The 15703-nt window shown below is 45.4% G+C and overlaps 1 protein-coding gene across 4 annotated transcripts in view; it reads right to left on the bottom strand.

Moving 5' to 3' along the window:
• Window positions 1-373: 373 nt before the first annotated feature.
• The window catches only part of LOC140917649 (TLR adapter interacting with SLC15A4 on the lysosome), a 36637-nt gene continuing 21307 nt past the window's right edge, over window positions 374-15703 (bottom strand). For 3 of the 4 annotated variants that reach the window (XR_013636275.1, XR_013636277.1, XR_012160940.2), the window contains exon 3: window positions 379-954. The gene's annotated coding sequence lies outside the window, so the exon portion shown is untranslated. Of the gene's footprint in view, window positions 955-6039; window positions 6143-15703 lie in introns of those variants that run through there. The other variant, XR_013636276.1, reaches the window with a different exon arrangement.

Here is a 15703-nt window from a genome sequence, read left to right on the forward strand (position 1 = left end):
GCAGTTTCCTGAGTAGGTTAGACCTCAGCGAAAGCAATAATCCCATTGTTATTGATGCTTGCTGTGTGCTCCATAATATCTGTAAGGGGGAGATATTTATGGCAGGTGGGAGGTTGAGGCAGATTGCCTGGTGGCCAATTTTGAACAGCCAGACACCAGGGCAATTAGACGAGCACACTAAGGCTGCGCATCAGAGAGGCTTTGAAAAACAGTTTCATGACTGACCAGGCTACGATGTGACAGTTGTGTGTGTTTGTCCTTTATGCAAAGCCATCTCCTTTGGTGAATGTACTTCCCTGTAAGTCAAACCCCCTCCCCTCTTCAACCACAGATGGCACAGGAAATAAAGTCCCTATTGTTCTGAATCCATTAATTCTTTATTTATTTAAAAAAACTTGAGATCACTGACAATGCTGACTAGGAAAAGGAAGCCCCAATGTACAAAGGGTTTGATAACGGGTGGGGTGGGGGAGAAGGAAAGAACAAGGCCACATTGCTTATTGTAGCCACACTACAAATCAAAGCTGTTTGAATGACAGCCTTCTGCTGCTTGGGCCATCCTCTGGAGTGGAGTAACTGGGTGCCCAGAGCCTCCCCACCGTGTTCTTGAGCATCTGGGTGAGGACTTGGTGAGGAGGGCAGGCGGTTACACAATGGCTGCAGCAGTGGTCTGTGCTTTAATTGCCTTTCCTGCAGATCCACCAGATGCCTCATCATGTCCGTTTGCTCCCCCATTAGCCTCAGCATCTTCTCCTGCGTCTTCCGATCACACTCATTGTATGCTTTCCTGTCCTCTGTCACCAAATGCCTCCATGCATTCAGCTGTGCCCTATCAGTGCAGGAGGACTGTATGAACTCTGAAAACATGTCATCACGAGTGCGGTTTTTTTCGCCTTCTAATCTGTAATAGCCTCAGGGACGGAGTTGATGCGGGGAACATAGAAGCATTTGAAGCTGCATGGGGGAAAAAAGAGAGAGTAGACTTTTAAGAAGATACATTTCTGAGAACAAAAGAGAGACTCTTTCACAGTGAATCAAGCAATTCACAGCAGACAGCACATGTGTTTTAGGTACAAGGTCGCATTTTGCCTTTTATATTGCGCACCTGCCGGTATGGTGACACATCACACGCGGCTGGGCAATGGAATTCGGTTTCCAGGCAGCCCTGGTAAGCCAAAAGTTACGTGGGGTTGGCTTCTTCCACATTCATAACATGTGGGAATGGTTTCAAACTGCAGCACCCTCCTTTCCTGTAGCAACCAATGCCAGTTGTGTTTGCCATTTAAAAGGAGGGGCTGTGGTTGCCGTTTAAAAGGAGGGGCTGCGGTTTTGGGGTGGATGTGCATCACCCCTCCCCCCACGTGACTATTCTCCAGGATGATCCCTTTTAGCCAAGTGCAAACAGCCCAGCATGCCCGGGGGTCTAATGTGTCGGGGATCACCAAACAGAGGGGATTACTGTTCCTTTACAAAACTTCCCATTTCAACCAGGTGACCATGAATGATATCACTCTCTTGAGGTAGACACAGAAAGATAAAGACTGAATGTTGCATGAATGAGACCAAAACCCAGGACCAGTCACTACCATGCTTTGTGCTGCAATGATTCCAAACTACTTACTACTGGCTTGGCGTGGTAAAGTGTCCTACCGTGGAGGACGAAATAAGGCAGCCCTCCCCAGAAACCTTCTGCAAAAGCTTTCAGAGTACCTCCAGGAGAACTTCATGGAGATGTCCCTGGAGGATTCCCGCTCCATCCCCAGACACATTAACAGACTTTTCCATTAGCTGTACTGGCTGCGAATGCATCCCAATTATTTAGGGCAAATCAAACATTAAACACAATTGCTTTTCACTCCTGTAGTGTCGTTACAATGTGCACTCGCCAGAGGTGCCTTCTCCGCCATCAGGATCCGGGAACAATAGGCCCTGGGAGGGTATTGTCTCCAGGGTGAGGCGCAGGTGCTGGAGGAACCAGCTAGGGGCAGAGCTCTTCTTGACCTGCTGCTAACAAACAGGGAAGAATTAGTAGGGGAAGCAAAAGTGGATGGGAACCTGTGACCATGAGATGGTCAAGTTCAGGATCCTGACACAAGGAAGAAAGGAGAGCAGCAAAATACGGACCCTGGATTTCAGAAAAGCAGACTTTAACTCCCTCAGGGAACTGATGGGCAGGATCCCCTGGGAGAATAACATGAGAGGGAAAGGAGTCAAGGAGAGCTGGCTGTATTTTAAAGAATCCTTATTGAGGTTGTAGGAACAAACCATTCCGATGTGAAGAAAGAATAGTAAATTTGGCGGGTGACCAGCTTGGCTTAACAGTGAAATCCTTGCTGATCTTAAACACAAAAAAATAAGCTTACAAGAAGTGGAAGCTTGGACAAATGACCAGGGACGAGTATAAAAATATTGCTCATGCATGCAGGAGTGAAATCAGGAAGGCCAAATCACACCTGGAATTGCAGCTAGCAAGGGATGTTAGGAGTAACAAGAAGGGTTTCCACAGGTATGTTAGCAACAAGAAAAAGGTCAAGGAAAGTGTGGACCCCTTACTGAATGGGAAGGCAACCTAGTGACAGAGGATGTGGAAAAAGCTAATGTACTCAATGTTTTTTTTGCCTCTGTCTTCACAAACAAGGTCAGCTCCCAGACTAGTGCACTGGGCAACACAGTATGGGGAGGAGGTGACCAGCCCTCTGTGGAGAAAGAAGTGGTTCAGGACTATTTAGAAAAGCTGGATGAGCACAAGTCCATGAGGCTGGATGCACTGCATCCGAGGGTGCTAAAAGAGGTGGCGGATGTGATTGCAGAGCCATTGGCCATTATCTTTGAAAATTCATGACAATCAGGGGAGGTCCTGGATGACTGGAAAAAGGCTAATGTAGTGCTCATCTTTAAAAAAGGGAAGGAGGAGGATCCGAGGAACTACAAGCCAGTCAGCCTCACCTCAGTCCCTGGAAAAATCATGGAGCAGATCCTCAAGGAATCAATTTTGAAGCACTTAAAGGAGAGGAAAGTGATCAGGAACAGTCAGCATGGATTCACCAAGGGCAAGTCATGCCTGACTAATCTAATTGCCTTCTAGGATGAGATAACTGGCTCTGTGGATGAGGGGAAAGCAGTGGACATGTTATTCCTTGACTTTAGCAAAGCTTTTGATATGGTCTCCCACAGTATTCTTGACAACAAGTTAAAGAAGTATGAGCTGGATGAATGGACTATAAGGTGGATAGAAAGCTGCCTAGATCATCGGGCTCAATGGGTATTGATCAATGGTTCCATGTCTAGTTGGCAGCCGGTATCAAGCGGAGTGCCCCAAGGGTCGGTCCTGGGGCCAGTTTTGTTCAATATCTTCATTTATGATCTGGAGGATGGTGTGGATTGCACTCTCAGCAAGTTTGCAGATGACAGTAAACTGGGAGGAGTGGGAGATACGCTGGAGGGGAGGGATAGGATACAGAGGGACCTAGACAAAGTAGAGGATTGGGCCAAAAGAAATCTGATGAGGTTCAACAAAGACAAGTGCAGAGTCCTGCACTTAGGACGGAAGAATCCAATGCACTGCTACAGACTAAGGACCGAGTGGCTAGGCAGCAGTTCTGCAGAAAAGGACCTGGGGTTACAGTGGACAAGAAGCTGGATATGAGTCAACAGTGTGCCCTTGTTGCCAAGAAGGCTAACGGCATTTTGGGCTGCATAAGTAGGAGCATTGCCAGCCGATCGAGGGATGTGATCATTCCCCTCTATTCGGCATTTGTGAGGCCTCATCTGGAGTACTGTGTCCAGTTTTGGGCCCCACACTACAAGAAGGATGTGGACAAGTGGAAAGAGTCCAGCGGAGGGCAACAAAAATGATTAGGGAGCTGAGCACGTGATTTATGAGGAGAGGCTGAGGGAACTGGGATTATTTAGTCTTCAGAAGAGAAGAATGAGGGGGGGATTTGATAGCTGCTTTCAACTACCTGAAAGGGGGTTCCATAGAGGATGGATCTAGACTGTTCTCAGTGGTGGCAGATGACAGAAAAAGGAGCAATGGTCTCAAGTTGCAGTGGGGGATGTTTAGGTTGGGTATTAGGAAAAACTTTTTCACTAGGAGGGTGGTGAAGCACTGGAATGGGTTACCTAGGGAGGTGGTGGAATCTCCTTCCTTAGCGGTTTTTAAGGTGAGGCTTGACAAAGCCCTGGCTGCGATGATTTAGTTGGGGATTGGTCCTGCTTTGAGCAGGGGGTTGGACTAGATGATCTCCTGAGGTCCCTTCCAACCCTGATATTCTCTGATTCTATGAAGAGGTCCTGGCTGCCAGGGAGAAAGGATTTTCCATTTGCCTGCTGCGCATTCTCCTCCTCCTCCAAAAAATCCTCATCTGTGTTGCGTGAGGCTGCCACCTTGCAGGTGTCCACGGAGAGTATTGGGGTACTGGTAGGGTCCCCCCCTAGACTGGCATGCAGCTGATCATAGAAGCAGCATGTCTGGGGCTCTGACCCGGAGCGACCATTTGCCTCCTTTGTCTTTTGGTAGGCTTGCCTGAGCTCCTTAATTTTCATGCAGCACTGCTGTGCATTCCTGGTGTAGCCTCTCTTCACAATGCCTTGTGCAATTTTGGCATATATATCAGCATTTCTTCTGCTGGATCAGAGTTCTGCCTGCACAGATTCTTCTCCCTATACTGCATTCAGATCCAGAGTCTCCCGTTCGCTCCATGCTGGAACTCGTTTGCGATTCTGGGACTGCATGATCACCTGCTGAGTGATCTGCTGAGCTCGCCATGTTGACCAAACAGGAAATTAAATTCAAAAGTTCCCGGTGCTTTTCCTGTGTACCTGCCTAATGCATCGAAGTTGAAAGTGCTGTTCAGAGCGGTCACACTGGAGCACTCTGGGATGGTGCCCAGAGGCCAATACCATCAAATTGCACAGCACAGTGTCTACACTACCCCAAATTCAACCCAGGAAGTTCGATTTTAGCACTACTCCCCTCGTCAGGGAGGAGTACAGCAGTCAATTTTAAGAGGCCTTTAGGTCGGTGGAAGGGGGTTGGTTGTGTAGACGCATTCATTATAAAATCGACCTAATGTGGCTAAATTCCACCTAACCTCATAGTGTAGACCAGGCTTGAGAGGCAGGTAATTTTATATCCATTCTATAGGAGGCTATAAACTGAGGTGCAAAGAGGTTAAATAAATAAAATGTCCAAGGTTGCAGAGTGTCATCTGCAAATCTGGCAACGAAAAGCAGAAATGATTCCATTCCTCTGTTCTAACCACTAGACAATAATAGCACAGGATATTAGGTAATCATACTGTTGCACAAAATAAAAAAGTTTTCAAAGTGGGATTTCAAGGTCAAAGATTACATTAGCCCAGCTTGCATTAGTAGCAGCTTTACATAATGAGTGAATTTCCACATTCCAGAGGAAACACTGGTAAATCCCTTAATGCAAAACAGAACAATCAGAAAGAATTGCTATACTTCTGTAACCAGTGTTAGGACCTCACCGTCTACCCTCTGAGAACAGTGAACTACCACATCTTCCAAGCACTCACACTCAAACTAGTTTAATTGTTAATAATTTTCAAGGGATCAATATAATAATTTATAAATCAGATCCAATAGGTAAAAACAAAGCACTGAATGAATACCATACAAGGAATTCCAATTGCATACAGTGACTTGAAGCTTACAAAATCTATTCAGAACTTGTAACATTATGGAAACAATAAGACCTGAAGACCTTGTAGAAAACACTAATACAAAAGTATGGAAGCTCATTGTAGCTTAATTAGCAATTCATAATGATTCATATAAAGTTAAGATCCTCAGCTTCAATGAGCACAAGTTTACTTTCATACCAGAATTACTAATTCCAGAGGATTCAAATTGATTTCCTGTTGGTAATTCACAGATACTCAGTCCATGATATGGAGTCCAACAGTAAGGGAAAATAAAAGTTAGCAATCACACTGTTTGACTAATGATCCCTTTGTGGCTAAACTGCATAGCAATATCTAAAAAAACATGATCCAGCTTCTGCTGACTTACCCCATTGCTCCCCCGTAGAATTGCACAGGGTATTGGTCAGAATTGAGAGCGACATGTTTTGTTTTACATAACTGGGAGGCATTTGGGAGAGCTGCACTTTTTCTCATTCCCCCCAGAAGGGGGAACTTTAACAAGGGACTGAACCTAAATACAGAAAGCAGCTCTGACTTCCCATGGCTCTGTCCTGATCCCTATCAGTGCATTGGCCAGCTAATAATAATATTCATCCGTGGAAATTCTCCAGGCTTCTGTATTACATTTGCAAATACAAGCACTGAAGACACAGCTGAACTCCTATAATTTTTCTCTAGTTTAGAAAAAATTCAGGATACCTAAATGTTACTCTCAAGTTTGTACCTTGTATAGGTGGGTAACTTTTATTGTAGGGATCCTGCACTCCAAGGGGAATAGAATGGATGGTGTAATTATTTGATGTTGTAAAAGACTTTGAAATCCTTAACTGAAAGGTGCTACAGAAAAACACTTTATTATTATTATTTTATTCTCATATGAACTCAATGTAATAATAAAAGTTAATTTGGAACAGAAATAAATAATTCTGCTCCTTCAGCTTGCTTCTATTATCAGTTTGCTATTCCTCAAAATTGCTCTTGTACTGATTTCATTTCAAATTCCTTCCAGTTTACAGCTTCAGTATGAATCATTTCACATGATTTCCTCATTATCCAGACACCAAAGCTAAACTGCAAAGGACATGTCAGTACACAAGAGTCATGCTTTCCATTAAGCATTGCATGTCATGCATTTCCTTCACAAAAGAGTACATACAAATAAACAGGATTCACAGAGAGAAATTACAGAGAGGTTTCCATTCAGGTGTTAATAATGACAAAGGTAGACTGTCAGAAGAACACTGCACCCAAGTCTTCTGTGTCAATGGAGTTACAATGATAGAAAGCCCATCCCGTACTCAAGGCAGAATTGGCCTCTAATGCAATGTCTAGTGCTTTATCTAGTCTAATCTTGTGTCAAGTAAAGCTCGGCAAATGTATTATATAAATCAGACTAGATCAGTGGTTTTCAACCTTTTTTCATGTGCAGACCCCTAAAAAATTTTGAATGGATATGTGGCCCCTTTGAAAATCTTAGACATAGTCTGGGGCCCCTCAGGGGTCTGCTGACCACGGGTTGAATACCACTGTTTTATGGTAATGACCCCCTAGACATAGTCTGCAGATCCCTAGGGATCCACGAATCACAGGTTGAAAACCACTGGACTAGATGGTCCTTTCCTTCTGTCCTTAAAATCTGTGGATCCAGGAAAAATGGAAAGAAATTATCCTCAGGTAATTTACTGAATACAAATATATTATTTTTCAAAAATTATCTGCTGAATATTTTCCTCCTGGCTCTCATCTCAAGAGATGGGGCTCCCACCACTTTCCTTGAAAACTCTATTCCACAGGCCCTCGTTGGTGTTGGCACAAGAGCGGCCACTATGGGCATGGTTTTTGAGGGTATGTAGGTGTTGAAAGTTGCAGGTAGGCACTGAGTGGGATTTCCTAAAGAGCCTTAGCACCTAACATCCTCCAGGATTCAGGTCACAGTGCCTGAGGAGTGTTTCTGGATGGGTTTGAGCGTGAGGACTGGAACTCAAAGTGGAGAAATCCTTTCCTGCATTTCCCATTGGGTTTCAGATTTTCTGGCATGTGCATACTGCCAGTCAGGAAATACTATGCTTTCCCCGACTCGAAGTATTCTGCTGTGAGGATGCACTTCCTAAGCACGGAGATGAGTTTTCAGTTGAAAATATGGATTAAAAATAGTTTAACGCATACTGGGGAAAAAACAATACAGATAATCCTTTGACACATGTCAAAATGCACAGAATCAAAGTGGAACATACGCTCCACAGTCATAAGAAGTAAGAATATGCATTTATACAGCCCCTTGCTTACGTTACTAAAACAGGCATTGTGAAAAGAGGCAAAATAGATTAGCAGAAAAAAATATTTTCCCCTTGAGTATAGTAATTCCCAAATTACCTACTCTTCTTCTACCTGATTCCTTGAATAATTATCAGAGTAGGCAGGCATCTGCAGATTTCTCCGTCTGTTACAGCTCAATGCACTTAGTGGCTGTTTCTGCTCCCATTAACATCAGTGTTAACATTCCCACTGACTTCACTGCAGCAGGACCAGAACCACAGAGCTTTATTTATCCTTTAAGGTGGGTTTCTCCGTTTGCATTTCCGAGGGCCAAATTCTGATCTCATTTATGCTTGAAGTCAATGAGCTTGTTCTGAATTTATAAAGATGTAACAGATCAATCTGGCCCTTAGTCTTCATATTCCCAGTATCCCTGAGCTAGAACTGTAGCCAATTAATTTCTTTTAAGTCTTTGGTTTGAACTATAACTACACAGGTAAAAGGTTAGGTCATGGCCGCCCAAATGGCACAGGACAGCCCTTCACAAGGTTGGGTGCAGACATGGGTGACTTTCCCACTGCTCCTATTTTTTTCCTCTCACCATCAGTAAACACATTCTCTGCACCTGTACCGAACAACTTCCCAGAATACATCTGGACTCTGCAAGAATTTAATTATACCTCTCACTCTCACCAGACCCCTGACCTGATTTAACTATTCAAGTTGAGAAAGTGATTGTGAGGGTATGTGAATTTAGGGGCAATGTACAGGAAGAGCAATGTTAGAATGCTATGAAAGCAATGTACGGGAAGAGCAATGTTCTCTTCTGTTAGGCGCTAAGAAGCTAGGGGCCTGATCCTACATTCCTTGTGCTCCCTGAACTCCAAATAGAGTCAGTGGGAGTTTTGAGTAAGAAAGGAGTGCTTGACTAGACCCTTGATGTGGAGGAGTCTACTTGTTGATTTTATTTATATTATATATAATTCCATATATATAATATGATTCCATATATAATATAATTCCAGGAGATATTAATTTGCTAGATTCTATCAGCTGTCTTTGCTGTCAGTTTCTTCATAGAAGATAGAAGATCTCTTGCTTTTTCAGTCACAGCCCACTCACTATCTTTCCTCTGTAAGAACTGAATTCTGTACATACAGTCAGTCACTTACCATATTGCTGTGGTTTTACTGCTCTCTTATATCTAAACATCTACCTTCTTTCAGGGCCCCATAACACCCCCTGTAATAGGGTCCTTGTGGGTTAAGATTGCCTAGTGGTAAGCTCACCTACTACCCTCTCCCAGAGAGTCAGTCTCACAGTGCTGGCTCACCTCTACTCAGAGGTACAGTGAGCAGTATAGGTGATTCAAGTCCCTCCTGTAGTAAGGGCAGTGGTAGGGGAGCCTGAGCCCACCCACTCCACTAGGCTCCGACCCAGGGCCCTAAGACAGTGCCTGGCCCCCAAAGGTGCCCTCTGAGTTACCTCCCCTTGGTCACTTCTTGCTGCTGCTTTCCTCTCTCAGTGGTCAGTCCCAGATACAGTGAAAAGAAAAGGAAAAGGTAACCAAACCATTACCCCAAACGGACTCAGCATACAGTCATACTCCTTCAGGGAGGCTTCTCCAGCACCCTTCTCAGGAGCCTTCAGGATAAGTCTGTCAGGTTCCTCAACCTCCCCCTTCTAAATGGGATTGCTCCCTTTTCAACCTCTTCTCCAGTTGGAGCATGGTCTGCAGGGATGGAGGGATGGGGCTACCAGGGCTCAGTACTGTCCTTTAACCTCTTTCAGCCCAGTGTGGGGTTTGGATACCCCATTACACCACATTGATGAGTTCAGCTGAGATTCAGTATTACCAGCAAGACTAATATATATATTTATATTGTCACAGTTTCAGGGTAACTGCACAAGTCTTCCCTCTACATGGTCACTCAAGGGCACCCACATAAGATTTCTGGTTCCCAGATGTCACCTTTCTTGGGCAGAGACCCAAGTCTGTCTCCTTTCTGAGTAGGTTTTAAGGCTGCACATCTCCCAGCCTTACACTGTGATATCCCCAACAAGCCAGTCTGCCAAAAGGGCAGGCCTGTGCTTTGCTTTCTCTCTGAGGTTATTGCCAGTAATCACAAATTACTACACAGCTCTTTCTAAATAAGCCCATTTATTCTTAAGGCAAAAGCATTATAGAGAAAACATGTAAAAAAACAGAAGTTCCTATATGCATGTAAACACCTTACCAGAGGTCACCCATCAATCTTATGGGGCCCTAATAGGCCAAAGTCTTTTCAATCCTTCTGCAAGAGTTGTGATCCTGCTTAAGACAGCAGGTCCTGTCTGTTTGCTGGACCAGAAAGAAGGCCCTGAGTCAATTTGAATGAAGCCTTTTTATGCCAAAGCCCTTTCTTTGTCTGTTGCTCTCTGGAAAACCTAGTTTGAACCAGTATATGCAAGATTCTCTGGGAGTGGTAATTCTCTGGAGGTGTTTAGAACCTAAGTGATTCACCTCAAGCACCCCCTACTGTTTTTGATTCCTGAAGGAGTTGCAATAACCCTCCCCCATGGAACAGAGCACAACCATACATACAATCTCTGGCCCACTGTGATACATAAACTTCATACAATATGTTGCCCGAAAAATACTGTATGCGGTTTTAATATCTGTCACACATGACTACTCATGTGGCAATCACACCTTTAACTGCAGTGTAGACATACCTAAGACAGAAAGTATGGTATTAAGGTGAGGAACATAAACAGCAGGACTGAAGTTTTCAAGACACCTAAAGGAAACAGGTGCCCAACTCTCACTGGAATTCAGTGGAAGTTGAGTATTTAACTCCCTTCGGTTGGTTTCACAGCTGTTTGCTGACAACAGATGAATGTTGAGGCCCAGGAATACTGGGTTTTATTCCAGGTTTTATGGGGAGGGTGTTCTACTGGTTACAGATCCTTCTACCCCTGTACCCTCAATGCCTGACCTCTTCTGCCCCTGGCTTGTCCAGCCTCTGCATGTCCAAATCCCAGTTTTGTTCTACAACCCCATCAGCACCTCAACACAATTCCCCAGCTCCTTGTCTCAGATACCCTACCTCCCAGTTCCTCATCCCAGTCTCCACCTTTGGCACTCTGTATCTCAAAGCCGTACCCTGGAACCCCGTATTCACCCAACATATAATTATATTTCATAAAAAGCACGCCATGTAAGATATCAAATGAAAAGTCATGATCTGCTGAAACCCAGTGTTCTGTCAAAATATGTATATCATTAGAGTGTAGGAAGTTATGAGATTTTGCTGTATGACTGTTACTGAAATATGTTGTAGTTTGAGAGTCTCCACTGCTAGTTCTCCAGTGACAACAAAGGAGGTAACCCACTCCCAGGAGGGTGGTAAACGACCATTAATCAGCAGGGGAGTTGTAATCAAGGGATTTACAATGCTGTAAAAGAGTTGTGCAAGCATCACACAATGGAGGATTGCTCAACCCTGTGACCCAGCAGAGCACACCAGGACATGTCTGGGCTAGTGTTTTCCAGGCACATGGACGGAGGATATAAAATAAGGGACAGCGGCATCATGTCTTTACCTTTCTCCTCCCCTCCTCCACTGGAAGCAACAAGAACACTGGAAAACAGAGACTTGAACTGAGGAGACTGGTCCCAGGCTTAAAGGGGAAGCCTGTATATTAAGAACTGTAAACAACCTGAAACATCCAGTGGGGTGAGAAAAACTACTTGGCCCAAATACTGCCTAGACTAATAAAGTTTAAGATTTAGACTGCATGCTTACCTTTTTATTTTCTTTGGTAACTATCTCTGACCTTTCTTTGGTAACTATCTCTGCCTACCACTTAACATCTATCTTTCTGTAGTTAATAAATCTGTTATATGTTTAACCTAAAACAGTGTGTTTTGATTGAAGTGATTGGGAAATCTCTGCTCAGTTTACAAAGACTAGCACGTGCCCTCTCTACATTGAGGGAGGGGCGGACTGGGTAATGAACTTACACTGGCCAGGCTTCTGGGGTACAGGGCTGGGGAGATTTAGTGATACCTTTCTCTGTGTGATTCAAGAGTAGCTCAGGGAGCATGAGTGATAACAGCACCTGGAGGGGTTTGCTGCTTGTCACTAGCAAAACATTGAGAGAGACAGCCCAGGCTGGAGAGTTAAGAGGGCAGAGCAGTACCCCAGTTCCAGGTTGTACCCCGGTGGATCCCATCACATACCCTTTGTAGTCCCCTCATCCTGGCTCCTCACCATTCTGTCAAGCAGTTTCCTCCTTCTCCTCCCCACTCCCTGGGCACCAGCAGAATCAGTGAGAGCACAAGAGAGAGAATCTCCCTGCACTCAGCTCCTGTGCCCAGTGCCACAGCAGGGAAAATCCTGCTCATCCCCCACAATCTTCAGAAGGAGCATCCTCAGTTCAGATAGAATCTTCAGAGAATTTAGCTGCCAAACTAGAAAGTGTCTTCTGAGCATGTGCAAATTGAGATTTTCAGAAGCTCATACCTTGACCAAATTTCATCAGATTTTCATGGGGACAGCAGAAGGCCATCCCTAACATCAGAGCAATCCCCCTGCCAAAGGTCACCTTCTTGTTCCAATGTATGGGGCATGTATAGATCTTCTCAATTAAAAAGATAAGAATTTTTTTAACATGGGCAAAAGGAATGTATTTTTCCCTAGCCTCATTCTGAGAAATGCCTAAATTGTTTTTGCAGTTTTCTAGAAGTCAGCTAGAAACATACACCTAGCATGCCAAATTTAAATCCCAGTGGGGCAATATTAGAAACAATTGAAAACAGGGTTTTATAATGGAAGTTGTCGGACATTCTTAATTATAAGTGTTGCTATAGGCACAATCTAGAATGGCCCAATGCTGCAAGATGTTGAGCACCTTCATAAGATGCTGACCACCATGAGATTCAGCTGAAGTTAATGGGAATCAAGGCTGCTTATCACTTGACAGGAGGAACTCAGGCAACCAGGCCGAAACACTTGAAAAATATATATTTTACAAATTCTTGGTGGAATGCTTTATCTGCCCTTGCCCACCCCCCATTTTTCCCCCAAAGAAACTATCTTTCCTGGTGTGTTTTCACATATGGGGACAGATACTCAGCCAGTCTAAATCACTAAACCTCTGTTGATGTCAATGGAGTTGGACTAATATGTCTGTTGCTCTTAGACCTCCCTTGAACGGTGCATTTAGAAATGTGGATTGTACAAGAAATACTATTGTTCTCATTTAGGAATTCACACATGATCTCAACATTCAGGAAGCTCATATACATCCTTATGTATCTAGAGGGAAATATATCTCATCATCTTAGACTTGCATTTTACCTTTAAAAATATACCTAATTAATTGTATATTTGCCAAGCTTTTTCTATACATGTACAATGAATGAGAAACTAACAATAAAATTTAGAAGATAGATATTAGAATAGGCAATATTTATGTACAGAAAGGCTCAATTAATAGAAATGCATATCTCCAGTTAGCCATTGTTGTTCTACTGTCAGACTGTATTTGTATTTGTTTAAGATGACATAGAGGAGGAGGAAGATCTTGTGGTAAAAGCACAGTACTAGAAGCCTGAAGACCAGAATGCTATTCCTGGCTGAAAGCTACAGACTTCCTGTATGACCTTGGGCAAGTCCCCTTCAGGGGAAATTTCAAAATGCCTCTGTTGGAAGCTCTGCATTGTATTTTCCACCAAGTTGTGGGTACTGAGAAAGGGGATTGTCAAAGCAGATTGTGATGTGCTCTTTCCAAATATGCTCTCAGCACTCAGTGCCCAAGATGTCTAGACGCTCAGGTGCCAGCTGGAGACCGGATCACTTTCAAAACCTCACTGCTATACGCTATGCTCCAGGCCAAGGCCGTCCTTACCCATACGTAAAGCACGCAGCTGGGTAGGGCACCAGGAAATTTGGGTGCCCTGTGCAGCTGTGTGCTGCTCCAGCCACTGCTCTGGCTCTTTCCCAGGCCCCACCCCTGCTCCGCCCCAACCCTGCGTCTTCCCGCCCCAGCCCTACCCCCACTCCCCTGAAGATTGCAGCCAGGCCCGACCCTGCACTCACGGCATGGTAAGTGGAGTGACCCAGCCCCAGCCTGCTCTGCGTCCCTGGCTCCCAGCTGCGCCACCAGTGAGTGCTGGGGGGTGGTTCTCCACGGGTGGGAGCTGGGGGAGCTGGCCCCAGGCCTCCGTGGGGGACGGGGGTAGGAAGGGGGCTGGCCACTTCCTGCGGAAAGTGGAGTGACCCGGCCCCAGCCTGCTCCGCTCCCCTGGCTCCCAGGCTTGGGGGGAGCGGGGAACCGCCCCCCAGCACTCACCGGCAGTGTGGCTGGGAGCCAGGGGAGCAGAGCAGGCTAGGGCAGGGTCACTCCACTTCCTGCAGCAAGTGGCCAGCACCCCCCTCCCATGGAGGCCTGAGGCCAGCCCCCTCCCCCAAATAGCTAGGGATGGCCCTGCTCCAGGCACTGTTTTCCCACTTTCTAAGGTCCTTTCTACACTAGAAAAGAATACCCATTAAGCCCGAGAAAAGGTTCTGATCAGCGAATGGTTGATAGGTAATATTTGTGGGAGATTTGATCATAGCTGGGTTTGCGATGACTGGGAGAACCACATGGTGACTTACCTGCCACATGCGAAGGTTGCGAATCTCTCAAGACATCTAGATAGACTTATGTGTAGTGCTGGGGAGGAATTGGTGGTCGTGGTACATGTAGGTACCAATGACATAGGGAAGGATAGGGGAGAGGTCCTGGAGGCAAAATGTGGGCTGCTAGGTAAGAGATTGAAGTCCAGGATCTCTATGGTGTCATTCTCTGAAATGCTTCCAGTTCCACGTGCACGGCCAGTTAGACAGGCAGAAGTGCAGGGTCTCAATGCGGGGATGAGATGATGGTGTAGGGAGGAGGGGGTTAGATTTAGTAGGAACTGGGGAAACTTTTGGGAAAGGGGGAGCCTATACAGCAGGGGTGGCCAACCTGTGGCTCTTCAGAAGTTAATATGCAGCTCCTTGTATAGGCACCGACCCTGGGGCAGGAGCGACAGGTGCCAACTTTCCAATGTGCCGGGGGGCGCCCACTGCTCAACCTCTGGTTCTATCACAGACCCTGCCCCGACTCCACCCCTTCGCATCCCCTCCCCTGAGTTTGCCATGCCCTCACTCCTTTCCGCCCTCCCCTCCGCTGTCTCCTGCACGCCACGAAACAGCTGATCGGGAGATGCAGGGAGGGAGCAGGAGGCACTGATGGGTGGGGCTCACAGTGGGTGGGAGGCGCTGGGAATGGGTGCGGGAGTTGATGTGGGCCTGCTGATGTATTACTGTGGCTCTTTGGCAATGTACATTGGTAAATTCTGGCTCCTTCTCAGGCTCAGCTTGGCCACCCCTGCTATACAGGAAGGATGGGCTCCACCTAAACCAAAATGGAACCAGGTTGCTGGCACTTAACATTAAAAGGGTCATAGAGCAGTTTTTAACTAAGGGTGGGGGGAAAGCTGACAGGTGTGAAGGAGCACCGTGGTTTGGACAGAGGCATCCCTTAGGGGAGGATTTATTAATGGAGATTCTCTATGTCCTAGTAAAGAGGAGAGAATGGACGAGGATAAAGTACAGGTAGGATCTGATGAGAAACAGTCAAATGAAAAAGAATCCCATTCAATTACATCATGTAATGGCAGACAGCTAAAAAGTGACAAGTTTTTAAAGTGCTTGTATATAAATGCTAGAAGTCTAAATAATAAAATGGGTGAACTAGAGTGC

This window comes from Lepidochelys kempii, chromosome 9 (assembly GCF_965140285.1).
Source record: "Lepidochelys kempii isolate rLepKem1 chromosome 9, rLepKem1.hap1, whole genome shotgun sequence".
Classification (NCBI taxonomy): domain Eukaryota; kingdom Metazoa; phylum Chordata; order Testudines; family Cheloniidae; genus Lepidochelys; species Lepidochelys kempii.